A 27,508-nucleotide genomic window follows, 5' to 3' on the forward strand; every position below is an offset into this window, starting at 1 on the left:
TGCCAAGAACTTGCAGACTGAAAGTACCCCTCCTGATGCAATCACATGTCAAAGGTGATACTTATACTCTGAATATAAACTTTTTCTTAACTACATTTAGAGTAAAATTCAATTATGTGTGTGTGTGTGTGTGTGTGTGTACATAAACATCTCCTCTTCCTCAAAAATTGATTAGTTTAGCGGCACCGGGTGGCTCAGTCAGAGTGAAGCATCTGCCTTCGGCTCAGGTCATGATCCCAAACCCCACATCGGGCTCCTAGCTCGGTGGGGAGCCTGCTTCTCCCATTGCCTGCTGTTCTCTCTGCTTGTGCACGCGCTCTCTCTCTCTCTGATAAAAAAATAAAATCTTTAAAAAAATTAATTAGTTTATATATACCTATGCTGAGTATTCAGGGAAATGGTACAACTTAATTTCCCAATAGAAGTGAATTCTTTCCTAAAAATTTCTTTTGGGTTATGATTTCAAATGAGAACCTAATGATTTAATAGATTAGGTTAATAGTAAATTAAATAATAATAATTTAGTATCCCATATTCAACCTCTTTAGAATTAACTTCAGAAAGTCTAACTTCACCTAGTCACTCCCAGACTGAAACCAGCCTGCACTGGGAGTACCTGTAGTCTCCAAACATTTTCAATTAATGAGCACTGAACAACTCCAATCACCAAAAAATTTTTGATCATGTACTCCAAATATGAATATTATTTATGTATAAAATGTACACATCTAGTCCCAGAATTAAATATATGTAACTAAACATACGCAAAAGTGGTTATTTTAAAGGTTAAGCAAAGAAGTGAAATAAACACTACTTTTAAATTGTAATACCATGCTCATTGTGCTTATTATCTCAAAGTAGAAGTATCACATTGGGTGACGTTCTTCATCAAAGATATTTGTAGGTATCTGCCTTTCAAACAGTTTTTTTGGAAATATTTGTGGATGGAAATTCTGATCAAATTGATGGAATTCTGATCAAGTTGATGGAAATAACTTATCAAAATACCACTGAATTTTGCTCTTCATGTAGTTAAAAAAGAGTCTGTATTAGGAGTATAGGCCTTGGGTTCCTAGCTCTCAGATGCGTAAGATTTGTACGTGTGGTTTTATCATGAGCAGTACCTTCACAGTCTGTAGGCTCTTGGCCAGAATCTTTTTTAAGGCACTTGATTATTTTTTGAGCGCTATTCTGGCTAAAGCTTAAAACACAATCTGTAAATCCAGGCACACAAAAATGCAATTTCTCAAATACGATCAAAGTGAATAAACAGGGAAGGTCCCCACTCCCAACTCTTACAAGATGTGGAGTTCAGACACCTCCTCTGAGAAACTTGTTGCTACACTTGATATGTGAGCATCTGGCATACAGAGTAACTTGGGTAAACCTGTAATTTAAATATTTGTATCATTTACTTAGTTTTATTTTAAATATTTGTATTTTCATTTCTTTGGTATTTTAAATACCTGATCTTTTTAAAATTTAAAATAAAAACCAGTCATTATAATAATTTCTTTTCATGCCCCAGTGGATCAACCTGTGTATTTTGAAATGCAAACCCCCGGGGCGCCTGGGTGGCTCAGTGGATTAAGCCGCTGCCTTCGGCTCAGGTCATGATCTCAGTGTCCTGGGATCGAGCCCCGCATCCGGCTCTTTGCTCAGCGGAGCCTGCTTCTCTCTCTCTCTCTGCCTGACTCTCTGCCGACTTGTGATCTCTCTGTCAAATAAATAAATAAAATCTTTAAAAAAAAAAAAAAAGAAATGCAAACCCCCCATTTCAAAAGCCACTAACATAAAGTGTGGAATAAAAAACTTCAACCTATCTAGGAAATCTCTTCCCAGATTTATCCTATTTTTTTTTTCAGTATTCCCATAAATGAATCACTCATGACAAGTGAGTTGATTGTTATGATAGAACAAGATGCAGGGCAGGAAACCGAGACTACAATATTTTCTGGTTGGAAATGCAGTCTATGCAAACAGAGAGTAAGCCAACTATAGTCAAAACTAGAAGTCAGAAACTAAACAGACAGTAAGCCGGCAACACTAACAAGCAAAGGATCTGAGTGAGAATAGCAAGTCAGGAACCTCAGCTGGGCAGAAATCAGAACATAGAGATCATAGGAGCTCAGAGACCAAAAGTAAAAAAAAGAAAGGAAACCAAACAAGCAGATAGATGAGAACCCCAAGGCACAATGGCAAGGCTTCTGGAATGGTAACAAGGTCAAGAAGGCAGGAATCAGGAGATCTACTTTAACCAGCACAGAGGTTGGCGAAAGGACAAGGAAACAGATGTGAGGCCCAAGCAACAAAGCAATCTAATATTGAAGCAATTTTCTGTTATGGCCAGGAAGTTTCTTGCATGCTTCCTACTGGATCCCTTCCCAGAACTTGGCTAGTGTGATCTTACGCATAGCAGCAGGCAAACTGGAGTGCCTAGAGAAAAGGCAAAGTAAGAAAGGGGGATCAAGGAAATATTCTCCACAGCTTGTACCTTTGTTATGATGCCCCCAACTTCCTGCAGCATCCTGCCCCCCATTTACCCTCATCACACCCCTACATTACCTCCTTCCTTAATCCTTCTTTATCCATCTCAACACATCACTCTGAATTTCTGTAGCAATTACTTTATCCTCTGAGCATTTTAATGCAACTGTGTACAGCTCTGCATCCTTTTTCTCATTTCGTTCTTCAGCTTCCCCAAAGAGATTCCAAATAAAAGAGCTATGGATTCATGTTATACTTTGATTTTTAGTAGGATAGTTCTAAATTTTTCTGAGAATTCCCAGAATACTATGATATCACTCTTTACCCAAACAAATGCACAGCAGTGTAAATGCACACAGTATTTAGTATACAATTATGTGAAATCAGGTAGCTTACCTAAGATAATGATGATAAAATTCCGTCACTGAATTCAAAGTAAAGGTAAGCAAATTTAAAAAATGGTTTCTGTACCAACATATGTTAGGTCTAGATTTATTCAGTTGTGTGAACTATGAAGAACCAGAATAGAAAACACTGGATACTAGTCATTAAAGAGTTGATTAGTATCTACCCATGGATGGATTACTGTAGCATTCATTCATTAATTCACTGACAAACTCCATAAATGCCTTCAATATCCCTGCCACCAAATATATAGCAGAGAGTGGGGCAGGAACTAGATGAAGAGAGGGATACAGAAATGAAAACACATCATCTCAGCCTTAGAAAAACCCACAGGATATAAAATATTTCAGGGCCACCCGGTCGACCCCAGAAAAACTGCTCAGTCATTTGGTGTTGGGCATGGAGGATGAATAGGAATTTACCAAGCAAAGAAAGAGAAGAAGTTCCCGGTGGTAGCAGCATCCACAGCAGTAAAGACATGAGACAACTGGGATATGGAGGAGGGGCAGGAGGGAGATTCGGGAAAGAGAAGGGACAGAAGAGAGTACTGAGCACAGCTTTGTGCTGAAGCATATACTGTGGTAAGGAGTTTAGACTTCATCTTGGAGGGACTGAGGAGCTATGGCCAATTTTTCAGCAGTAATTTGGCAGATTTTATCTGGTTTGGTGGAAAAAAAGTGTTATTTATTCATTTAGATGATTATCTAATTGCAGACACGAAGATAATATGCAAATCCGACTTAAGTGATACATAACATTTAGGCTTATTCTTTTGTTTCTCACTTAGCTAGTATTTTTTTTTTAAGCCAGCTGATTTTTCAAACCATCTTTGAGAATAATTCCAAACCCACAGACCATTATGTTAAAAGAGAAATGTCCAGGGGCGCCTGGGTGGCTCAGTGGGTTAAAGCCTCTGCCTTTGGCTCAGGTCATGATCCCAGGGTCCTGGGATTGAGTCCCACATCAGGCTCTCTGCTCAGCAGGGAGCCTGCTTCCTCCTCTCTCTCTCTCTCTCTCTCTGCCTGCCTCTCTGCCTACTTGTGATCTCTGCCTGCCAAATGAATAAATAAAGTCTTTAAAAAAAAAAAAGAAAAGTCCACAGTAGCCCCATTTAATATATTACATAATGACACACCTCATAACTAATTTGCTGATTAACTGAATTTACACTGTTTCCTAGTTATAGTTTCTAAATGGGTCTCACTTAACTTTGAACAACTGAAGTCCTGGCTGGACACCATGTGGGAATCAGGGACCACCCACAATAGTCACTTGCTGAGGTCTGGCAGCTCGGCATGTGTATCTCTATGCTCTCTATGAATATGAACTACCACTTTAACGAGTTATCCATGTCCCAACGCATCATTCGTCTATCATTTCCACCATTTTTATATTAAAAACAGAAAGTCAAAAAAAGAAAACAAATCCTGATCTGCTTCCCTCTCAGTTTAGGGCACATTCTAATTTCTTTGTAAAGTATATCTGACAAGTGACACATAGTCCACACTGTGTTCCAAACAAAATAGCACTATTCCAAAATTATAGTACAAGTTACTCAAGTACAAGAAAATACTGTGATTATTTAAAGTTGTAGAGAGCTAGTATGATTGTCTCATTAGATAGAGATGAATATTGCTCAATATTTTAAAAAACTAAACTTTGGTGTGTATTGTAAAACAAACATTATAAATTTATCTTTATCTGAAATCATGCACGATATAATTTCACGGAAATATTTTGGGGGTAATGACTTTCAAATGGATACAGGAAGAATGTTATTAAAAAGAACAAAGATTAGGAAATATACTGTAGCACATAATCCTGCAGTGGGGAAGGGAACAGTCTCTTATGATCTAATAGGATTTTTCCATTCTTAACTTGGTTAATCTTAGACACAAAGCAAATAAATCATTCTTGGTTTCTAAAAGTCCATGGTGATACTCAAAGGAAATTAATTCCCTTTGCTAAACATGGTTCATAAAAACATATTATTAAAGTCAGCTCAATGAAAATTCTAGATTTATTACCAGTAAATACGGTGTCACTTTTCCCCTAAAATAAAGTATTTTCCCATCCCTTCCCAAAGAATTTCTAACACAAAAGTTAGAAACTTTCCAATATTGGAAAATAGATGTCCCACATGGTAGAACGGCAAAGGTATGATGTTGGCATAATGGAGAGTTTGGTAAAGTCAGTGTGGTTTCCCGAGTTTTCAAAGGACAGTCCTGGAAAACTGAAAGCAGAGTGCTGTCCTCAGAAAAATCCAGGAACGTCATCATTTTAAAATGCAAGGAGGAAAGAGTCCGATTACTAGTCAAAGTGTGATTAAAATTCTTACCAAACAAGCCACCAGCCACTACATTGGAAATGAAATGTTCTCATCACTTAAAAAAAACTTATTTAGAACTGAATTGTATCCCTTTAAATTTTAAAAATCTAAGACAGGCACTTACATGGATGCACATATATTGAAACATGGAATTAAACACACAGGGCAAATATATAAATAGAAAACGAGGCATTAGAACTTCTCAGTTAAAAGAGCACTATAGCCAGGAGGCAACGTATGTACCTGGTTTGAGGACAGAACAGCTATGGAAACACTTCCTCCCAACTGAATAAACTATGTGGAAAGAGTGTGGTCTTTGGTCAATCCGAAGAGTTTGATGAAAGATCAAGGATTTCAAAATCTGTTAGAAAGTTCACGAAGCAGGTAGAATCTGTAAGTTTCCAGAGATGGGTGGCGGGAAAAGAGAGAAGAAGCCACCGAAGAATGGAGTCAGGCTCAAAACTGATTTCTGAAAGGAAGAAAGGACTTGGATAACAGGTGTGTCGAAGGGAAGGAATCAATAAGAACTGAGGGACTCAAACCAGAGGTCTTTTTGGACTCCTCTTTATCTCTCACAGGCAACATCCAATCCAGTAGCAAATCCTACTGGCTTTATCTTCAAGATCAGTGCAAACCTGAAACCTCTTCCCACACTACTAATCTGCTAGTTTAAGCCATCAGTATTCTTCCCCGGACCCTTGCAAAGGCATTTTCACTGTTCTCTTTGTTTTCACTGTTCCCCACCATCCACTATTCACCACAGCCCACCTTCCACCCAGCAGCCAAAACTTTATAATGACTTCTTATCACATTTATAATGAAACAAAAACTGTTTATCATGGACAAGTGGACATTACATTATCTGGCCGCTACTTCACCCTCCATCCCCCCACCCCCACCCCCCGTTCCCCAGTCTAGCTGAACTGGAACTTCCTGCTGGTTTTCAAAGCAAAACCTCAGTTACCAGCTAGTTCATAGGACACTGAAATTGGGCGGTATACAGATTGTGTTTAATCTTGTGTCCTCTCTTAGGGGAATTTACTTTCAGATTTGAATAACAGAAATGTATATTTGGGAAGAACGACAGTGATTTACCTGATTATAGACAAACAAAGGAGTCAAATTGATCTTTAAGATAAGAACAATAAACATGTGCTACAGAGAGACAAACAGAAATGGCCTGTTGCTGTAATGAATCAGAGTGTATTCATTCAGAAATACCGTATTGTTGACCAATATGTTACTCAAGGGAATGAAACAGAAGAGAAATGGGGGAAAAAGAGAGAGAGAGAGAGAGGGAAAGAGATGGGTTGCATGTGCCAAAACGTGCCAAATACACCACCTGGAGCTGGGAAAAGTGGAGGAAAAGAGGGCTCTAGCCTGAGGTACAAGGTGTGAACAACAAGAACACCAGAGTCTGCAGGAATCTACTGGCACAAATGGCCGTCACGTACACCACGCTTGGGGTTGTGGTTGAGTAACAAAGTCACATTCCAAGCATCTTTGCATCCTTTTCCAATATGTGTATCACAGAGTGTATTTTCCCACTGAACCCATGCTATGACATGGTGAGGCTTCCTGAGTAGACCACCAAACTGTATCTAACCCATGACATTGCTAGGATAATGCATATTTTTAATAAGGAAGATACTTCAACTAAACACTAATTAAATACCAAAGTGTTGAGCTCTATACTTTATCTCATCAGAAAATATATTTTATATCCTTATTATACATTTATTTGTACATCACAGCCATAGTACATATGAATTTAATAATTCATACTAAATTACCTCTTGGGAAAAAGCAAAAGAGTCTAAATCCTAGTTAAGAAAATTATTTGCATCCTAAACCTCTGAGCATGGTAACCGCATTTCAGAAGTTGATCATTATGTAAGTAGTCTGAGCAAAAGTCAAATGGGTTCTCACACTCATTCCCAAGGGGAGAGCTCTCTGGTACAAAGGTTTGAAGGCAGTGGAGGTGTGGCTAGAGATATCACACCACATGAGAAAGGTGGCTGGATTTCTCAACTTTGGTCTAGATGAATACTTGACTCTGTTCACTGATCTGAAAAAATAGACATTCCTAAACAGGTAAGGTCAGAACTAAGATGAATCTAACTGCCTTGAAATGTTCCCCATTTAAGAATACTCACAAATTAACCTTTTAAAAGTACTCACAACTGAGCCTTTGTCCTATTTAAACTATTAGGAAATCAACTGACAACCATGTTTTCTACTTGGGCCTAGTGGTCAAAAAGAATCCTTAACCAAGAACCAATAAAGTCCCTGATTTGGAAAAAGCCGAATGCCTTAGTCACAAAATGACTCGACTCTGCAAACCTGAAATAATTACATCTCCCGAGGAAAAAGGTAACAAAATCATTAAGAACAGAGGGAAGCTTGCTGAGGAAGAAATTAACTCCTTCGTATCTTAATAAAATTCTACAGCAGGAAATCCCTGAAAGCAAACTTCCCAAAACTCAACAGTGACTTATTCTGGGTGGTGAGTAATACAAGACTATTGCTTTATTTTTTATAATTTTTTTGTACGTTTTAACTTTCCAAAAGAAAACGCTGCTATGTGAAAATCTACGCTTTATTGTCTTTGGCACCAACCATTCTTCTCCTTTTAAGACAAGGATCACAAATGCAAATACCTATAAGGCCCAACAGCGAATAAAGTGAGTGAGGCCTGCGGGACAGGCACATACTCGTGTCAAACCAACAAGCACATACTCGTGTCCAGAGGCAGCTGTTCCTTGGAACTGGCTCATAGTGCTGTCAGATTTAAAAATTTTTGAACAAAATTTCTAGATTTCTGCTGAGATTTCCTGATTTTTAAATATTGGCAAATGATTTGTATTAAAAAAAATTTCGGTTGAAGGGCCAGACAAAAGGGATTTTCAAAAGTGATTCTGCCCATAAAGTTCAAGGTATATATTTGTCTGTCTGTTTTATATACAAACCCATATTCACATTAATGTCTGAGAAGCATGGTTTTAGATCAAAGAAAAGAATGGCAGTCGTCTGCATGCAGGAGTCTGGGCATCCAAGCAAAGCCTGTTAGAGAACCCTTAAATCCTCATCTAAATGGACACATCCCTATTTAGGAGCAGATATGCCTAAAGTATTACTTTCTGCTAGTAAAATTAAACTTAATTTATTATTAAGTCTCTATCCCCATATTAATAGACTGAACAAGATTAGTGGAGTGACATCTAAAACAGGGCCTAGGTGATACAACTTGACTCAAATAGTAAATAAAAGAAGTATATGTGTTTTTCTTACATTTTTCTATCCAATATGAAATTTGTGGTGGGAAAAATCAATCAAAGGGAAGCCAGAGGGACCAATCAGCACAAAGCCATATTCTTTTCTTCTTCTTCTTCTTCTTCTCTTTTTTTTTTTTTTTTTAAAGTAGGCTCCACACCCAGCATGGAGCCCAACATGGGGCTCAAACTCATGATCCTGAGGTCAAAATCTGAGCTGAGATCAAGACCTGACCTACTTAATTGACCAAGCCACGCAGGAGCCCCAACCATACTCTTTTAAAGACCTGACGGCATCACCCCAGGCAGAGAGACAGGTTGGTGAGGTCCATTAGATGATGCGGAAGGTTAGCTGGCCAAAACTCCAATAGGCTAAGATGCATGAAGCTCACTCTTGAGACAAGGTTGTTGAGTGAGGTAGATAAGATTGGGGAGGTAGCAGGGGGAGTGGAAGGAATGGTGAGTCAAAGTCTGGAAGACTCAGGAGGTGGGCACACCATGCCTGGAGAAAACTAAAAGTCCATTCAAATTAGGGAGAAACACCAAAAATGTCCGTAGACTGAAGATTTAGTAGTAGGGTGCAAAAAAAGAGCATGAAATGAGGCAGAGAGAGGAAAGTGTAAATTCTTATATTAGAGAGGTGCTGAGGTCACAGCCAACAGAGAACAGGGTCCAAAGTCAGACCCTGGGAAATAAGCAAGAACGTACTCTTGGTGTGGGAAGTGGCGAACTAATAACAGGTTTCCAGATTCAGCCAAGTTTTCTCAGCTTTGTTGCTTTTGGCCTCATAGGGGATGTTTACCTACTGAGGGCCAGATAGAGTAGAGAATATAACCTCAGCTAGGTATGAGAGCGATCTGTACCCTAAGTAGATTCAAGGCCAGAAACAGCATCTCAGAGGTCTGGGGACTGACCTGGGACAGAGCAGCGTTATCTTCAACTGCAGGTGAAAAATATTGTGATTCATCTGACAGTAAGTTTGCTATCTGTTAAAGCCCAGCAGCCAGGAAGTTGAACTGTTTCATTCACTTTGCAAACAGGGTACAATCAGGAAACTATTTAAAGAAAGAGTTAAAAAACTTTTTGCAGGAGTTACTTTTTTTTTTTTCCTGTGTCATGTGTGACCCTTGAACTTTATGTTTACACAAAAAAGACAGGCAGCAGCAGAGTCCGCTCTAATCTTTAACCATAACTGATTTCCAAGAATCTGTGATACCATTCCTAGTTCCTTTGGTTCAGTTGCTTTCAACCGGTTACCAGCATTGAAACTTATTCAAGCATGCTAAAAATCAGACACAATGAAAAACCTAACCTATATGAAGTTGTGAAACTTTTTATTCTGAGGAAAGTGTTTCAGCAAATCCCAAACCTCTATGATGACATCTGGTGTGAAGGTGAGAAAACAGTAATGACTCAACCCTGACTAAGGGAATTAAACTGTGGAACATGCCTGTTTATCAGGTTTTGAAAAAAATTTCCTATGACCAACTTGCAAAGTTGGAGGTAAATTAAAATACGTTAAGCACATAAGGCAATGAAATGCCCACTGAGGACCCAAGAAAGGTGAATTGCCGAGATCCTCCACTTGTTGGTCCAAGCATAGTGGTTAACGTCACTGGAGACTCTTCAGTTCTAATTCTAGACAGAATGTGCTATCCATTCTCTTTGTCTGCAAAGGATCTTCAGCTTCAAATCATCATACACAACAGATGCAAATCAACTTGAAATTCACATGAAAGTCAGATCACCGGGGCTGGGTGGACGAGGTGTGCCACTTTCTGACCTCACCCATCACTACTGTGATGGGCTTTAGTACATCATAGTAAGTCCCGAAAGATGTGCTTCCCTCCCCTCTGGTGTTAAGCTACATGAGCACACTAGCTCCCCAAAGGCAAGGCAAGATGGAAAAAAGTTTCTTACCCTCTCACTCAGCAAACCACCCAAAGAAAGTCTCAGAAACAAAATAATAGCCTTCAAAGAAGGAATATCTGTGCTGTCAGATGAATAAAGCCAGTAAATGGAGAGGCATATAAGTTCTTGTCATCCGGGATCCCCTAAAAAAGGGAAAGAAATGTATTTCTCTCCTCACCCACCCCCTCTTCTTTTTCTTTTCCTGATTGCTAACTGCACATAGGTAAAAAGTTACTTTGGAGGTAATTCAGTCCTGATATCATGTTAAGATAAGAGAATGCAAAACGTCCAAGTACCCTTGGGGGGTGGGGATGAGAAATGGAAAACCTGGTTGTTAAGGAGAGTTAATAATATATTGAGTCCTGATGTTTTGTGAGGCACCGTGTTAAGCCTGCGGTACTCCATGGACACCTCATATAATGAATTTAATTCTAAAGTATGATGAATTATACACACACATATGAACATCCATACTTTATTACTCTAAACACTGACCAGTCTATTACTTAAATTTCTAAGCTGATGAGATAGGCACAAAATGAACAAATAACAAGTAAGGGCATAAAATCCAGACCTCCTGAATTTCGTATCAGCATTGACAGTGAATTATATTTATATGCTGTCTTTTCTTCCATAGGTTAATTTTCATTTGTCTGAACAAAATTAATTTACAAAATTAAATTTAAATGTATATTATAAATGTTCATATTTATACAAAATATATATTAAATGTGCTAAACTTTGTGCTGGTTCAGGGACATTTTGGATTCAATATTCTATCTCTAAAGTAAGATATTTTCCTCTTTAAAACAGATGAACAAACAACAAAACAGGAGGGAGTCTTAACGAGAAGTAGCTATTCTGGAAGGAAATACATATAAAAGAAACCATTCTGTAAAGCCAAGACTCAAATTTCATAATCTGCCCAAACTTTTTAGGTTTGGGTCTGTGCTTCTTGGGCCTTCCTAGTCTATACCCTGTGTTGGTCAGCATGGCAAAAAAGACGGTACCATAAAGGTCACTACATCTAGCCCTGGCAGTCTCCTCCTTGTGTATGTTAACGCTGCTTTGTGCTGGTGCAGCCCGAAGTTTATGACAAGGTTTATATTTGAGTTTTTTTCCCTTGAGAAATCATAGGGATTATTTTTTCACTCACTTGGGATATTTATTTTACTATGTTAGTTTCACTTCTAATACATATATATTGAAACCACAAAGACAAAAACATAGCAGTCAAGGACCAAATACACTGAGTGGTTGTCACTTGTCTCAATTCTGAAGAATGAGCCCCGGTGCTTAGACACTGAGTAGAAAGTAATTCACTGTAACATCAGATTTATTTGTTTTTAAATTTGATCACTCTGGGTGAAACTTATAAGTCCAAGATACATAAGGAAAGAAATTTCTTTCCTCAGACTTTGAAATTCTTAGAAAGAAATGTCAAATCTACTACATTTAAACTAATTTATGACAAAATGTATTTCTTGTACATACTTTAAAATTGAATATACTTTAAAAAGTATACAGTCCTCGGGGTGCCTGGAGACTCAGTTGGTGAAGTGTCTGCCCTTGGCTCAGGTCATGATCCCGGGGGTCCTGGGATAGCGGGGAGCCTGCTTCTCACTCTCCCTCTGTCCCTCCACCCACTCTTGGACATGTGCACTCTCTCACTCTCTCAAAAATAAATAAAGTATTTTTTTAAAAAAGTTATACAGGCCAACAACGTACATTTTCAGCTGTAGTAAATCCTCTTAGTTTGACTAGCTGGTAGTTAACCACTTTGGAAGCTGGGGTTCAAGGACTTATCTGCACCCTACTGGCACACCTCATTCTAGAGAAGGGCACAAATCTATAGACAAAACGACTTCCAATTGAACTATTTGCACAGAATTAATACATAAATGCAGTATTCAATTAAGGCAAAGTGTGGATACTATCCTTCCTCTTTCTATGCTACCCCTGACTGCTTGCTTACAAATGTCTTACACGATCTTGGCTGTAAGCTCCATGTGACTTATATTATTACATCTTCCAAACTTGAGACGTCATCAGCAAATTAAGTAACCAAAATAATGACATTATCATCAGTGAGTCCTTTAACTTGAAATTTACTCTGCTACAAAGAGGCAGATGGTCTATGTATTTTAGTAAACTGAGAAAAAAAAGAAAATAAATTTTAAATTTTAAAGACATACTATGCTAAGCCAAGGCCTTGCCCACCTCTTGACCCTGTTTTCTAAGACTTCCTGTCTTGTGCACTAAGTGATGGCTATCCATCTGATGCTCAAGCAGGTCAAGCTTTTTCTAGCCTCTGGGCCTTCCTTTGCACTTGTTATTTTCTCTGCCCCGAAAGTGCCTGCCCCAATTTTTGCCTTTCCTTTCAGTTCACATGTCATCTCCACAGTGATGCCCTCTCTGATGGCCTATCCCTCCAACTGATTTTGACCATAACACTCACCACTACCTCAAGTGTGCTTATTGACCCCCTTATGTCAGTCTCAAATGCTAAGGTATTTATGCCCAGAGTAGAAACCTTGCCCTTGTTTTGTTCACCACTGTGAACATGGTTGCTTGACCTTTATTAGAAACTCCATAAATACTGGTTAATGTAATGAATGCTTAAAATTAATCTAAGGAAAGCATTCTGATTTAAGGAGCAAAGGTAGGAAACAAGACTTTGCTTCTTAACACTGACATTCCTAATTTAATTAAAATGTATCTTGAAGAAATGCAAGGTAAATAATAAATTAGTTTCCACATTCATTCTTGGGAATAGATACCTGGTGCCCTGCGCACTGTCATGTGCTGTGCCCACGCCTATGTGCTATGCCAGCTAACTCAGGGAGCCTAATGGGGTCTGAGAAGCCAAAGTGTCTTACAGTGTCAGTGACTGGTGTACTCTTTACAAAGTCATGGAATATTGGGGAAATAAAGAGCTATCTTGGAAACGGAACAGTCTGAGCTTATTAGCCTACTCGGTTTTGTCAGCCAGCCAATATACATGCCCCCCACTACCCTCGGTAAGTCTTCAATTCACTAAGCAAAGGCAAGCTACTTCACCTGCTCACTTTAAATTTGCGTTTTGGGGTGCAGTTAAAATTACATCAAATTGTGCAGGTATTCCTGACGTTTTATAAAGTCATCAGCAAGAGCAGATGAGGCAGGCAGGGGTATGAAAGGAAACTGAATACAGATCTGGGAGTCTGAAGGAGGTCTGAGAATGATGAGAACCTTTGCCAAACCTTAAGCCTAAGAACATACTGCTTCTTCCTTGGGAACAGCATGTGCTACAGGGTGGGGCCAAGTGATTTTACTGCCAGATTTCTGATGCTGTGCTCAATTTAGTTCTCATTGTTTGCACTAGGGGCTTATTTTGAGTCACATACGCTATTAGTGGTAATATAGGAGAACATCTATTAATATTTTGAGTCTTTATTAGAGTTTAAGTATAAGCTATAATTTAGCTTTACATGATCTTTTAAAAGTATGCCGAATTTCTAAGTGGGATTTATTTTTAAACTCAACTCCTCCTCTTTATGCCTTCCCATACCAGTTTCAAAGCAACACCAGTTGAAGAATTTTTAAAATGTATCTACACCTAAAATATTGGAAATCCATTGAAAAGTGTGAATAATAAAATCATAATCTTCATATGAACAACTTTTTGCTACAGTAGAATCTGTGAAAAATAAATTTGAATTAGTGAATCTGTCTTAATTTAATGCTTATTCTTTCTATTTTCTTTTTTTTAGAGAGCATGTGCATACACACGAGCAGAGCGGGAGGCCGAGGGAAAGAGAGGGAGAGCAGAGGGAGAGAGAGAATCTTAAGCAGGATCCATGCGCAGTTCAAAGCCCAACTGGGGCTTGATCCCTGAGATCATGACCTGAGTTGAAATCAAGCGTCAGATGCTTAAGCAACTGAGCTACCCCGGAGCCCCTCATTATTAATTCTTTTTTTTTTAAAGACTTTATTTATTTATTTGAGAGAGAGAGAGTAAGAGAGAACATGAGGGGGAGAAGGTCAGAGAGAGAAGCAGACTCCCTGTGGAGCAGGGAGCCTGATGCGGGACTTAATCCCGGGACTCCAGGATCATGACCTGAGCTGAAGGCAGTCACTTAACCAAATGAGCCACCCAGGAACCCTAATTCTTAAGAACAAAACTATATATAATAGATTCAGATTCTTAGGGCACCTGGGGGCTCAGTAGGTTAAGCCTCTGCCTTTGGCTCGGGTTGTGGTCTCAGGGTCCTGGAATTGAGCCCCACATTGGGCTCTCTGCTCAGCAGGGAACCTGCTTCCCCCTCTCTCTCTGCCTGCTTCTCTGCCTCCTTGTGATCTCTCTCTGTCAAATAAATAAATAAAATCTTAAAAAAAAATAGATTTAGATTCTTTTCTAGCATGCTGAAGGTTTTACTAATAGAGATGGTTCTCTTCTGTTCTGAAATTCTCATAAATACTTAAATATATACTAAAAAAAACCACAGAAGGATGAAATCTACCAGATTTAACAAAAAGTTCTTAAAATATAAAGAGTATTTATTTATTTATTAAAGATTTTCTTTTTAAGTAATCTTAACCCCTAATGCGGAGCTTGAACCCACCACCCCAAGATCAAGAGTGGCATGCTCTACTGACTAAGCCAGCCAGGCACCCCAACACAGAGGACATTTAAAGGAAATGTAGTATTGTTACCTCCAAATGCTGTTAATAAAGTATTGAGTAAATATGTGCTTTTAAAATTATTCAGTAAATTGTAAGACTGTTACGTAATCATCCCATAAATTATAGGCAAACAGATATGGCTAATGTGGGTTTATGGGCTGATTACATGAATCTTAAAACTTATTGGACAGTTTGATGTGATTTTTTAATTTTATTTTTTAAAAGATTTTATTTATTTATTAGAGAGATGGAGAGAGAGCACAAGTAGGCAGAGCACCAGGCAGAAGGAGAAGGAGAAGCAGGCTCCCTGATGAGCAGGGAGCCCGATGTGGGGCTCAATCCCAGGACCCTGGGATCATGACCTGAGCCAAAGGCAGCCGCTTAATCGACTGAGCCGCCCAGGCGTCCCAAACAGTTTGATTTTATAGCCTAAATATATTGTGATAGCTAGTCTTTGAGAAGGCCTCAATGACATCCAGCTCCTACAGTGAATCAGGTGTGTAGCCCTCCCCCATAGTGAACCAAGGTTGTTCTGAGTGACCAACAGCATATGGGAGAAGAGATGGTATTTGACTTCCAACATAATTCAGCTTTCATTTTGGTCATGCTCATTCTCTTTCTTGTAACATGCTCTCTGTAGGAAGCCCAACACTATGTTGAACAATCCTATAAAAAGGCCAAAATACGAGGTCTGATGCCTTCTAACAGCAGGAGTAAGCCACTGAGGAATTTGGCCTTCAGCCAACGGGCAGATGAGTAAGCTATCTTTGGAAGAAAACTTCTAGTGAAGTAAAGCATTCTGATAACCGCAGCCCTCACCAACAGTGTGACCGCAACATCGTGAAACAGGCTGGACCAAAGTTATCCAACAAAGCTACTCCTGGATTTCTCACCTGAGCTGAAGGCAGACACTTAACCAGTTGAGCCACCCAGGTGCCCCTTACCTGTGCAGTATTAATGAACAGTGTTAATATGCAAAAATATGTATGTAAAAGTCTAGAAAACACAAACTCATTTTTTGTGACAGAAAGTAGATCAGTGGTTGGCTAGAAATGAGGGAGTAGGGTGAAGGATTACCGAGAGGTCAGAGGAAATTTTGGGGGTAATGGGTATGTCACAATCTTAACTGTATTGATGATGTTATAGGTATGTGTGTGTGTATATAGATATATATATCTCAAAACTTAACAAATTGTACACTTTAAATGTGCATAATTTGTTTTTCAAAAATGTTTCAATATAGCTATTTTTACTTTTTTAATTTTTAAGATTTTTGTAAAGATTTATTTATTTTTTTAAGATGGGGGAAGACAGAAGGAGAGAATCTTCAAGCAAACTCCCCACTGAGTATGGAGCCCGACATGGGGCTCAATCTCATGACCCATGAGCCAAAACCAAGAGTTAGACACTTAATCAATTGAGCCACCAAGGCACCCTATTACAGCTATTTTAAATACCTGATGACTCTATCCACAATTTACCTAATTTTCAAACTGCCAAGTCTGAATGTTATTAGACTTTGTTATTTTGGGATCTAGAAAATTAAGAGACCAATAGTTTTATTATATATTATTCTATCCTTAGATCACTGAAGTGTTTCATAAGTTATTATAATCTATATTAGAAAATCTAATTCAGAGTATTAGTATGATCAAATCAAAAAATCTTCTTAAATAATAAAAATTTATTATGGGAAACGTTGAGAAATACAAAGGATAGGTGATTTCATATTCACATGTAGTCTTAAAGAATGGTAGGAACTTCAAAGCATAGGAATTGAACAAAGCTCTAATGATTTTTTTAAATCCACAAAAGATTACCTGATACTTTCCTCAAAAACTCATTTAGAGTTCTAGTCAACACTGTCCAGGAAAATTGACCCTTTAGCCTTTAAACCCTATTGGGTAAAATTTAAGTTGAATTTTTTGCTCTGAACCTATAACTTTTCAACATGGAGAAGAAAACTATCTAGATGATGTAATCATATATGTCATTTGCCCATGTTAAAATCAGTTTCCACATTAATTAAATTAAGTAATTATTACAAAGACAGGACTGCATACCAAATTGAATGTACATATAGAGAGAGATCTATATCTATCTATAGATAGATAGATAGATAGATAGATACAGATAAGCAATGAAAGCAGATGGGTTTATGTCATTTGCCTCCTTACATTGGCAATAACAACACATTTAACCTATTTTAATGATATATAAAATAGAAATCATTCTGGGGTGCCCAGGTGGCTCAGCTGGTTGTACATCTGCCTTTGGCTTAGGTCATGATCTCACGATCCTGGGATAGGTTGTCGTTGGGCTCCTTGCTCAGCAGAGAGCTTGTTTCTCCCTGTCAAATAAATAAAATCTTTAAAAAAATAAAATAAAATAGAAATCATTCTAAGATTAAGAAAAATGGTACTTTTATACAATATTTAAATAAAATTTTACAGACATAATTAATTTTGGTAACATATTCAGAAAACATTTAAAATACAATATTCAATAGGATATCTTACTTTTTATCATACCATAATCATTTTCTATTGTCAGGAAGCTGGAGAATTTTCTCTCCAAATATATTTTCCATATTTAAAAAAATTTTTATTAAGGATTTTTATTTATTTATTTGAGAGAGAGAGAGAGCACAAGCAAAAGGAGGGCAGAAGGAAAAGGAAAAGCAGGGCTCGATCCAAGGACCGTAAGATCACGACCTGAGCAGAAGGCAGATGCTTAACAGGTTGAACCATACAGGTGTCACTGTATTCTCTATTTAAAATAAATTGAATGTTCTCATTATTTTATTTTATTTTTAAGATTTTATTTATTTGACACAGAGAGAGAGAGAACACAAGCAAAGGGAGCAGCAGGCGGAGGGAGAGGGAGAGGCAGGCTCCCCACTGAGCAGAGAGCCCAACGTGGAGCTTGAGATCATGACCAGGGCCGAAGGCAGAGGCTTAACCCACTAAGACACCCAAGTGCACCTGTTCTCATTAGTTTAATTCTACTATTTATACTTTTAAGATTAAAATGTTATTGTAAGAAATTGGTTTTCTTACAGTAACACATACATACTAATTTTTTCTTTTTTTTTTTAATTTATTTTCAGCATAACAGTATTCATTATTTTTGCACCACACCCAGTGCTCCATGCAATCCGTGCCCTCTATAATACCCACCACCTGGTTCCCCCACCCACCTCCCCCGCCACTTCAAACCCCTCAGGTTGTTTTTCAGAGTCCATAGTCTCTCATGGTTCACCTCCCCTTCCAATTTCCACCAACTCCCTTCTCCTCTCTAACTCCCCATGTCCTCCATGCTATTTGTTATGCTCCACAAATAAGTGAAACCATATGATAATTCACTCTCTCTGCTTGACTTATTTCACTCAGCATAATCTCTTCCAGACCCATCCATGTTGCTACAAAAGTTGGGTATTCATCCTTTCTGATGGAGGCATAATACTCCATAGTGTATATGGACCACATCTTCCTTATCCAGTCATCCGTTGAAGGGCATCTTGGATCTTTCCACAGTTTGGCGACTGTGGCCATTGCTGCTATAAACATTGGGGTACAGATGGCCCTTCTTTTCACTACATCTGTATCTTTGGAGTAAATACCCAGGAGTGCAATGGCAGGGTCATAGGGAAGCTCTATTTTTAATTTCTTGAGGAATCTCCACACTGTTCTCCAAAGAGGCTGCACCAACTTGCATTCCCACCAACAGTGTGAGAGGGTTCCCCTTTCTCCACATCCCCTCCAACACATGTTGTTTCCTGTCTTGCTAATTTTGGCCATTCTAACTGGTGTAAGGTGATATCTCAACGTGGTTTTAATTTGAATCTCCCTGATGGCTAGTGATGATGAACATTTTTTCATACGTCTGATAGCCATTTCATACTAATTTTCTTAATCAATATTTAAAATATTTCTATCACTTTTTAATTGCTGAATCCCAAACATGATTCCCTGGCTTGATAATGAAACCTAAATTGATTTTTTAATTTCTGGAATATTGGAAACATTATGAAAATGACAAATAATATAAAATATAACCAGCTCCTCATCAACCAGATAAATAAACATTTTCCAAGCTTTCTTCAAATTTTTGGTGTTTAAAGAAAAAATGTTACTGGTCAGGACATCTCCTGCACCTGTCATGGGTGCGAGCTCTGAGCATCTCGTGATACAGCCACTTCTCAAGCCCAGGAGTGTGGAAGCCAAGTAGGAGAAACCCCCAGACCTGAGCACAGTCTCTTCCTGCCACCCGAACTACTATCACCCTCTTCAACAAGGGCCCTTATTACAGGCTCTCGGCAGAGGTCAAGAACAAGATCGCTTCCAAGTACGATCATCAGGCAGAAGAAGATCTGTGAATTTAAATAGAAGTGATAGCACACTGATACCAACTCTCTGCTGTGCTTAAAAGATGGCACCATCCCCTACGAGCTCATCAACAAGCAATAGCCAAGCTCAGTGAAGGTTAATGAGTCCCCGTTAAACTGGCCTCAGTTGGAGAATATTGGCAACTTTATTAAAGCCATCCAGGCTTCTTATGACATGAAGCCACATGACATATCTGAAGCAAATGATATTTTTGAGACTGGAAACATGACCCAGGTTCAGACTACACTGCTGGCTCTTGCAGGTCTGGCTAAAATAAAAGGATTCCATACAACCCTTGACATTGGAGTTAAGTAGGCTGAAAAACAAACAAGACGTTTTGATGAATGAAAATTAAAAGCTGGCCAAAATGTAACTGGTTTGCAGATGGGAACCAACAAATGGCACCAGCCACACAGGTATGACAGTATGGGATCAGGAGGCATCTCTATGATCCCCAAATGCAAACTGACAAACCTACTGACCAGACCACAATTAGTCTGCAGATGGGCCCCAACAAAGGAGCCAGCCTGGCGGGGATGTTAGCACCAGCTACCAGAGAAGACATCTATGATCAGAAGCTAACATTACAACCAGCAGACAACGCGACGATGTCTCTACACATGAGAACCAACAAAGTTGCTTCCTGGAAAGGAATGAGTGTGTTTGGGCTTGGGCGGCAAGTACATGATCCCAAATATGGCACTGCTTCCACAGAACCTGTCATTCAGAGTGGAAGTCAAGGGAAAGGAACAAACAGGTCTGAAATTAGTGGTAGTGATTATCAAGCAGAATACCCAGACGAATATCACGGTGAGTACCAAGATAACTACCCCCATTACCAATATGGCGACCAAGGCGCTGATTATTAGATTGATACAAGGAGCTCAGTATTTAGCCCATTGTTTTTATTCAGTGAGAACCCAGCTAGCCTTGAGTAATTTTTACCTTGTCTTCCTAAAACACTATAATGCTTATTGTACGTAAAAGAAATATTGCCTTACATACATTTCCTTTTCCTGCATCTTCCCTAAACAGTTGTCTTTTAGTGCTTTAACAGTTCAATCTTACAGCAGAAGCAATAACTCCCATATGAAGTAAAAAGGAATACTGTGAAAAGGGAGTACTCTTGTACAGCCAATTCTCTTATCCAAGACTTATGCATTTTTATAATCTACTGAATAAACTGGGATTTTCAAACAATAGGAAGTGGGGTTTTTTGTTTTGTTTTGTTTTGTTTTACAGTTTAGTATCTTGTTTCAGTGTGGAGGACTAAACTCATGCTTATAGCTAAATGCATTCTTCACCAACTAAATTTAAGATGTAACATTTTAGATATTTACATATCAAAGTATCTCTAGGATTGTTCATTAAAGTTTAAATAAAATCCTGATCAGCGTAAAAAAATAAAGAAATAAAATATTACAGATACAGCTAAATCCTATTCTTCTGCCCCTTCCTCCTCAAGATAAAAAGTGAGTTTCCTTATATTTTAATTTCATATGCTTGGATACAGTATTGTATATTTTGTTTTAAGCAAAGAATATTAATAGCAATACCCATAAAGGCCAACTAGAAAAGATTTTCAACTTTACTCTCTGTCAGGGATTGCAAATTAAAATAACAGAGAGCTACTCTGCCACCTGTCACACTGAAAAAAACTAGAAGTCTGACAATAGACTTGAAGTGGAGGATAAAAAGGAACTTGCACACCATAGGTATAAGTTGGCACACAGTGTCTTTAGGGAACGATTTAACAATATTTTAGTAAAACTGAAGATATTCCATTGCTATGGCCCAGAAATCACCCCCCTAGTTATCTACCCAAGAGAAAGTGTCACATTTAAACACTTCAGGAGGCAGGTAGAAGGTCTGTGTTAATAAATTTAACAGCTTACACTTGAATCATGCTTCTTAGGTGTCAGGCACAGTTCCAAATCCCTTCTGTGCTTTTACTCTATTATGCACATAACCTACCTATCCCACAGAAAATGTACTGCATTTTACAGATGAGTAAACTGAGGCACGGCAGTTTATAACTTGCAACAGTTGCATAGCTTGGTGGACCCACAAACACAAGCAATCTAGTTCTGAGTCTATTAACCACTATGCTGTATGGGTCACAGAAGTACTGTATGGAAGAACAAAAGAGTGGAAATCATCCAAGAATCCACCAAGAAAGGGAGGAACAAACAGGCAACAATACATTCATGCGGTGCAGAAGAGCAGAGCCATTAAGATCCATAAGCCAGAGCACACCCAGGTGCTTGCATACATTTCCAAAACCTAATGTAGGAAGAACAGGCAAGGTACAAGGTAATTTGTACTGTATGATACCTAAAGCCATCTTTATGATTTATTTCTAATAGCAGAAAAAGGTAAAGCAATCTTAGCCCATATTAATGAAATAAAAGAATCAAGAGCAAAAAAAGGGAGACTTTTTTCCCCTTGTGGTTAAGAATCTTGAATAATGTGCTGGTTCCAGGAATCGCAAGATTGATAACTAGACTGGATTTTGAAGTAAGCAGCCAGAATGATGAAGGATTTTGCGGTGGTTTACAGTGTGCATGCAAAGTCTTTCAAATGAGTGAACAGGTCTGCTTATGTGCGAGAAAGGACAATGTTCTCCATCATCCCCTGCTCCCCACAAGCTTCTCATCAAATGTGTGGGTATGCATATAGGATAGGGCTTATCTTTTTGACTTATCTTCACACAAAACATTCATAAATACTATAAAAACTCCGCTTAACTTTATATATGTTAGATAGGGTTTTCGTAAATACACAGAAGGATGTTAAATCCCAAGTTGTGCACAAAAAATAGTCACAGAAAACTATATAATAGTAGAAAAATATGGCTACTATTACACAAACAGAAAAGGTTAACAAATGACCCAACCCCCCCCCACACACATTTTGATTGTTTTTATTTTGTAAAGTCTTAGAAGATAGGTCTACCAAGGAGTCTCCCCCTCCACAACATAGACGATCGACAACAAAAAAAGTACTCTCTTTAAGAATGCACTTACTTAGGAGAAGATTTCAGCACTGAAAAGCAATACAGTGTACAAGGTGTGGGTGTGTGGGTATTAAGCTCTTTTTCCTCACTACCCCAATGAACCTTGTCTTCATCATGAGCAATGGGGGCCTGTGAAGAGCCCACCATGCTGATATCAGTTCATTGAAACCATCAGTCTCCACAGATCAGGATTACTGTCTGTAGAAAAGCAGTCAATCTAAAACAAAGATCTCTGCTGAGAAAAGACTGTTCCAAGAAAGACAGACCTTTGAAAGATAAAGAAGTTAAAATGAGTGATGACACACATGGCTAAAATGCTAATTTTCATGGAAACGTAATGGACATTTAAGTGGGGGCATATTAAATGTTAATTACTCTTAATCTTAGCTGTTGAAAAAAATGCTTTAGGTTTGGGTGTGGCAACTCCTTTTGAAAAACTTGTTGGCACTCCAGTGTAGACCTTGCTATGATTTCTTTCCAACATTGGACACACCTTGTTCAAAAGACAAATGACTCATAAGGGGCCACAATCCAAAATGTGATATTCAGCATTTAACTTGCTAATGGTACCCCAGAAGTAGCCACAGCTCCTGCTGTGAGAAAAATAGCACACAGGGGATTAAAACTGATGGCTTCTCTATTTCGCTAAAATCAGTTGTGCAAGAATAGTAAAAATACAGTTTAAAGAGTGTCAGATAAGGTAATGAGGAGAAAGGCCACAGGCGGGTTGTGAAAGTGTGCCAACGTCAATACACGTTACTCAATATTTGCACTACTTAACAAAAATAAGCCAAGCATGGGTGAAAATGGCTAGATGAGAAAGGAGAAAACACACCTGAAATAAGTGTAACATTGTGTGTCAACTACACTTCAATGAAAGAAAGAAAGAGAGAAAGAGAGAAAGAAAGAAAGAAAGAAAACACAAAGGACCTAATGTAAGACTTGACAAAGCAAATTTGTACTACAACGATTAAAAACACCAAGTATGACACTTGGTATCCAGTATCAAACACCTTATGCATTATCAATGAAAAAAGGCCAACGAAGACTTATTTCTTCCTCCAAAGCCTATAAGCATATTAATGCATGTTTTAACATCGTATCAATTGTTTTACAGAATTTTTTATTTTAAATAATGGCACCAGCCATAAAAAGTTGCTATTATATATTCGGCTCACTTATTCATTCTTTCAATACAATTTTGTGAGTTCTATGATGTGGTGTCCTAATGATGGACTCCTTTTTGTTCTTATGAGCTCACAGTGCAGTAATGGGCAGAATCTTACATAAATATATCTGATTAACAATAAAATTATGCTATACTAGAGTTATATGGGGATCAGTTTTATCTTAAAGTTCACTTTTACTCCGAGAATAAGAAAACTATTTTATTGCTACGCAGTTCTACTAGGATAAAAGTGATTCAACAGATCTCATGTACATTGAACTTTAATAATGTAATGACCCTTTCATGTACATAAAATTTTAACAGAACCCCAAAGAGAAGACAATATTCAAAATGGTGAAATTTCAGAAACAAAAATCAATCATGAATACGTTTTAGTTGTTTTGCTTTTATAACCTGCCTCAAGTCAGAGTGTGTAGGCAAATGGCCATTTTACACCTGTATCTAAGGTCAACCTTGTGTTTGGTCTTTTTCCACATAAATGAAAAAAATTACTATTTCTAGAATGTTGAATTTTTAAAGATCGTGGTACAAAATCTTACTGTGAGTTACACAAGTAAAGGAAGTTAAGTGTTGACTAGTTAATATTGTTAAATACTTATGTTAAACCATATAAAAGGATGACAGATGGAATATGGGGTAGAGTTGAATTACTACAACTCCACATTAGATTTTAGTTCATAGGTTCCCACTTTCAATATGAAATGAGTTATTATTAAAAGTCTCACTCAAATTCTATTCCCCATCTAATATTTACTGGCCTTCCATTAAAAACAAACAAAACTGGGGCACCTGGGTGGCTCAGTGAGTTAGGCCTCTGCCTTTGGCTCAGGTCATGATCTCAGGGTCCTGGGATCAAGTCCCGCATCAGGCTCAGCAGGGAGCCTGCGTCCTCCCCATCTCTCTCTGCCTGCCTCTCTGCCTACTTGTGATCTCTGTCAAATAAATAAATAAAACCTTAAAAAAAAAAAGAACAAACAAAATCTAAACCTTAATTAATTCATTTAATAAATACGCATTCAGTGTTTTTTACTGGCTCAGTACTGTTCTAGGTGATGAGTATTCAGTAGTGATGAAAGCAGCCAAGGTTCTCATCCTCCTCCAACCACAACATGTCAGGTACTGTAAAGGAGAGGAATAAGGAACAGGGAGAATATTGTGTGCTGAGGCTGAGGAAGGTCTGAATAAAGTAAATGATGAGGAATGTCTCCCTAAGTACACAACACTTAACCTGATCCCTGATACGAGTAAAGGGATCTGCGATGTGAGGAGCCAAGGACCAGGAAACAAAGTCTTCCGGGAGAGGCCACTGTAGCCACAAAGGCTCTAAGACAGAAGACCATCAGGGAACCAAGGGAAAGTCACTATGTCTGGACCATAGTGAGTAAGGGGCTGTGGGCTGGGGGCGGAGGCCGACTGATGAGGCCTACCACGTTGGCCATGTGCTGTAAGCCACCCTAAGATGTGTGAACTGAATTTAAAGAGGAGTGGGAAGTCATTAAAGGATTTCAACAGAGGACATGCATGACATTTTAAAAAGATGACGCTAGGGACACCTGGGTGGCTCAGTCGGTTAAGCGTCTACCTTCAGGGCAGGTCATGATTTCAGTGTCCTAGGATTGAAGTGAACATTGGGCTCCCTGCTCAGAGGGGAGCCGGCATCTCCCTCTGCCTGCTGCTCCTGCTGCTTGTGCTCTCTTTCTCTCTGACAAATAAATAAATAAAATCTTAAAAAAAAAAAAAAAAGATTACACTAGTTCCTAAATACAGAGAATAAGTTGAAAGCAAGCTAAAGGTGAAGCAGGGAGACAAATTAGAAGCTAATTTCAGCAGATCACAAAAGGCACAGGGTGGGCTAGAAAAAAAGGCAGTGGATGGATTTGTAAAAAAAAAGTATATGAAGCCATGGTGTAATCTGGAGGTAGGATCAACAGAACTTGCTGATCGGTTGGATACTGTGCATAATGTGCAGGAAGGAACGAATAATGCTGAAGAAACTCTGAGAAAAATGGCCCCAATTGTTGAGATATGGAAAAAATGTGGAAGGAATTGGTTCTGAGAGTATTTAACATTTTGTTTGGACATGTTAAGTTGGAGATACCTACGAAACGTCCAAGAGGAGAAATGAGGGGCAACAAAGTATATGAGAGCAGGGCTTCAAAGAGTGGTTTGTAGTGAAGATAGAAATTTGCAAGTAATGAAGCAAACAAATGGTACTTAAAACTATGGCTAATGATGAGATCACTGATGGAGAATGGGGAGTAGTATGTCTACAATTTCTGCATGCAGCAAAATTTCCTGGGGCAATTTTGATTCAGTAGGTTAAGGGTGGGGACAGTACCATTCTGTTAAATATCTGTTATAGAAACAGAAAGTAAGTGAGTCCAGCAGATAACGAAGACACTCTAGCAATTGGTATCTGGCCAGAAGAAGAGTTTGAGGAACTGAAGCCATGGACCAACTACGAGAGAGTGGCCCATGCAATCCTTACTATCTTCAAAGGGAAACTGAAAGGCATCTGTCTTTTAGGTACTACTAGCAAGACTCTGGCCAGAGTTCCCTTGAGGAAGCTCCTATAAAACAGTGCCAAGAACAGGCCTCCAGAACAATAGGTTGGCTCAAGTGCTCAATGAATTTGTGCTTTGTCATTGTAAAAAGAAAACACAGACAGTATCAGCAACCGGATTGCCAATACCTTCTAAGTATGACTACTGCGATCCTAAAATCAGGACAGGGGATCATGGGATTGGTACTGGCCATGTTGGAGTTAATGAGCCCTTGGCCAACCCATTTCAATGTTACCAAGGGCAGGGAATAAGTAACACCACTATCTTTTCTTCTTTACTTTTCTGTAGCATGCAACTAGCCTAAAGATCCTAGTATTTTATTAATTCCTGAAAACAACAGGTTAAGACAAGTAGGCCCAGGCAAATTATGAGGCAGATTCATTTCTATTTCTCAATTTATATTCTGTTAGCCCAATCCCACCCTAGCAGTCCACATTTCCACATTTCTCTGTTTGGAACTGTCACAACTGTATTGTTACCTGTGTCTAACAAACCAACTTCATAACTCTTCCTTTTATCACTTCTCAAAGCTCATTGCATTTCATGTAGGGTTGTGTAATAACAAGTTGATCGTACAATTTTTATATGTTGATGAGTTTGCTATCACCCACAAATTTGCATCTTAACAGGACATTTGTGGATACAAACTTTAATTTGAAGGAATTGAGCTAGAGTTGGAATATTCCTATATCATTACAGAGGAGATATACTAAGTATGGAAATAATTTTAATAATCCTTAATCAACATCACACAGATTGCTATCTATTTCACCTGTAAAGTCTCCATGGTTCAAGAAATCTTTGAGTTAATAGCCTTAGAGCAAGCAACCATTTAAAAGTGAAGTCAAGAGATCATAAATTACTTTATAAAGTTGATTTCATGTTGTGGGAATAGCTGAAAGAAATTTTTTAAAAAATATTTGAATTAGTTAATTAATTAATTAGCGGCATGCAAGTGGTGGGGGGAGGAGCAAAGAGAGAGGGAGAGAGAGAATCTCCAGTAGACTCCACAGTGAGTAGAGCCCAAGATCATGACCTGAGTTGAAATCAAGAGTTAGATACTCAACTGACTGAGCCACCCAGGTGCCCCTTGAAAGAGATCTTGAACAACAAATATATCTATGAGTCTGCCTTGTAAAAAATCTATACAAAACCAAAGATTTCCTTTACTAAAAAAATAAAGTGGGAGGGCGCCTGGGTGGCTCAGTGGGTTAAGCCGCTGCCTTCGACTCAGGTCATGATCTCAGGGTCCTGGGATCGAGTTCCGCATCAGGCTCTCTGC

General features: G+C 38.5%; 1 protein-coding gene and 1 pseudogene across 2 annotated transcripts in view; one reads left to right on the top strand and one right to left on the bottom strand.

The window, feature by feature from the left end:
* Positions 1-20,326, top strand: part of LOC106006521 — a 58,911-nt pseudogene extending 38,585 nt beyond the window's left edge.
* The window catches only part of ADGRV1 (adhesion G protein-coupled receptor V1), a 546,992-nt gene that overhangs the window by 240,455 nt on the left and 279,029 nt on the right, over positions 1-27,508 (bottom strand). The window lies entirely within an intron of this gene.

This window comes from Mustela putorius, unplaced genomic scaffold, assembly GCF_011764305.1.
Source record: "Mustela putorius furo isolate JIRA1106 unplaced genomic scaffold, ASM1176430v1.1 tig00537350_pilon_pilon_pilon, whole genome shotgun sequence".
NCBI lineage: Eukaryota > Metazoa > Chordata > Mammalia > Carnivora > Mustelidae > Mustela > Mustela putorius.